At 36.7% G+C, this 2,254-nt stretch overlaps 1 long non-coding RNA gene across 1 annotated transcript; it reads left to right on the top strand.

Moving 5' to 3' along the window:
- Positions 1-217: 217 nt before the first annotated feature.
- On the top strand, positions 218-1,724 carry LOC125469199. The gene is made up of 2 exons (XR_007251543.1): positions 218-543; positions 1,342-1,724. It is a non-coding gene; the product is annotated as an uncharacterized LOC125469199 (long non-coding RNA).
- The last annotated feature ends 530 nt before the right edge of the window (positions 1,725-2,254 follow it).

Here is a 2,254-nt window from a genome sequence, read left to right as displayed (position 1 = left end):
CAGATCCATCCCATCTCAGTACAGCCATCACTGTACTCTTTGTCCTCAATGCACGGTAAAAATGCTCTCTCCTTCTGCGATATTTGTGCTTATGCTTAGATGAAATGGAAGAAAGATGAGATGTACTTCATGCATGTGTATATCGTGTGCAGGACTCTCGGATCCACAGCAGAAAACAACCCAAATCGCAGATCTTAAGGTAGAATCGAAGGTAAATATTATCAACCACGATTTAGATGAATAGGTTATGTGAATTTGTGTGAATGATTTTGTCTAAGTGTCTTTGTGTATTCGTGCACCAATGTATGAATATATCTTTGCATGCTCATAATTGTCCCTTTGTTGTGCATGTCTCCTGATGATGAATGCCGAGGAAAATTCGTGCAAAAATCTGCATCTGAACTTAGCTTGAGAACTCGTCTCCTCTGTGCTACTTGGTCCACCCCCAAAACTTGTATTGAAGTATTTTTTTTAATTGAAATGTGAGAGAGTGAGAGAGTGAAAGGGGTCCATTAGCATAGAGGTCTTCTCAGCATCCCCACTGTGAGTATCCCTGGACCTCATCATGTGCTTCCATTTGTGTTTAATTTGACTCCCAAGAATATTCTTATGAATGTGATGATGAGTTTTGTTGTGATGAATGGATGGTTGAATGCATACTGAGATGAATGGATTAATGTATGAATTCACGAGTAGTTGAGATTAGACCGAATCAGTTCCGAATGCAACCTGCAATCACAACTCAAAAACCTAATTAGATTAGTAAAGAAAAATAACATGAATTAAAAATTGCAAATTTTATTTTTTCAATTTTCTGATTTTTTTATTTTTTTTCGATTTTTGTAATTAAGAATAAAAGCAGGAAAATAAAATAAACGAAATAAAAAGAAAAGAGTTAGAAAATTGGGTTGCCTCCTAATTAATGCTTTAGTTAACGCCTATAGCTAGACGTAGAGGAATGAGGCTAATAATCATGTCACTTGTTCCTTCAAAATTAACCACTGCTTAGCAGCATCATAGAGTGTCAGTAGGTAAGGATTGACTTGAACTGTGCATTTGAATTCATTGGTTGAATCTTTCTTGTAAGGTTTTGGTATCTGTTGAATTGGCTTCCACCTTATATTTAACACCCACAATTTTTGCAATGGTTGGATTTCTCTATGAGGAACTTGGCTGTCAATAAGTGTCTTCTTTCCCATATAGATTTTTGCCTGTTCATAGGACTCATCTGGCATTTCTTCGAGTTTGATGGACTGTGTAGGTCCACTGCCTTGTGATGTACAATATGTTGATTTTGTATGAATAGCTTCTAACACATCAAATTTATGTGCATTCGTGCAGCCTTCGTGGGAAGGGTTTTAGTGGCACATAAGCATGGGTGGCCCTCGGTTCTGGGAAGAGATCCGAATGTGTTGCTTCCTCCCTTGGGCGTGAATGGCTGGCAGAGTGCTCCTCAGTTCTTGAGAGTCTCCTCCTGATCATTAAAGTTGTTCCTGCAGTTTGATGCTTGAATTTGAAATCCTTGATGGGTTCTTTCAATGCACAACTCAATTGATTCCAACAATATTGAAAGTTTGTCCTCCATTGAGAGCTTTTGTGGCACATTAGGTTGCTCAAAATTGCTCAAGATGTTTTTTTCAAACTTGTAGTGTAGAACTCTGAATATGGATTGTTCCAATGCCTTTTGGAGTCGATTCTCATATTGATATGTTTTTGGACAAACTGAGGAAAATATTCTCGTTCGGGGCACTCCAAAAGATCATGGGTCTTCAAACAACAAAGGGCACAAATTGTAGGTTTAAATCCATAATAACCCTTTTCTGCTAAAGAAACCCATAACGGCAATCCTCCTGTCGGTGGTTCCATCATGGACTTGCTCTCAAGATCAACAAATTATAACCTGCAAACCAAATAAAAATAAATAAAATCAACAAATAAATAAAAAGATATATACAAAAAAATAATTAACTAAGAATATGATAAACACAAATTATTTGAAACAATCCCCAGTGACGCCGCCAATTTCTTTATAGGTATTTTTACCATCTACAAATGTAGGGATGAAAACATTTAAAAATACTTGCAAGATTACAAGGTTATCGTAGTGTAGCAGCTCAAGCAAGGTTGTTTTCCACAGGGATTGAACCAATTTCTTTATAGGTATTTTTACCATCTACAAATGTAGGGATGAAAACATTTAAAAATACTTGCAAGATTACAAGGTTATCGTAGTGTAGCAGCTCAAGCAAGGTTG

This window comes from the organism of the source record quoted next, unplaced genomic scaffold (genome assembly GCF_019419815.1).
Source record: "Pyrus x bretschneideri cultivar Hongxiangsu unplaced genomic scaffold, Pyrus_bretschneideri_v1 Contig400, whole genome shotgun sequence".
Taxonomy (NCBI): domain Eukaryota; kingdom Viridiplantae; phylum Streptophyta; class Magnoliopsida; order Rosales; family Rosaceae; genus Pyrus; species Pyrus x bretschneideri.
This window is presented reverse-complemented; position numbering and strand designations above follow the sequence as displayed.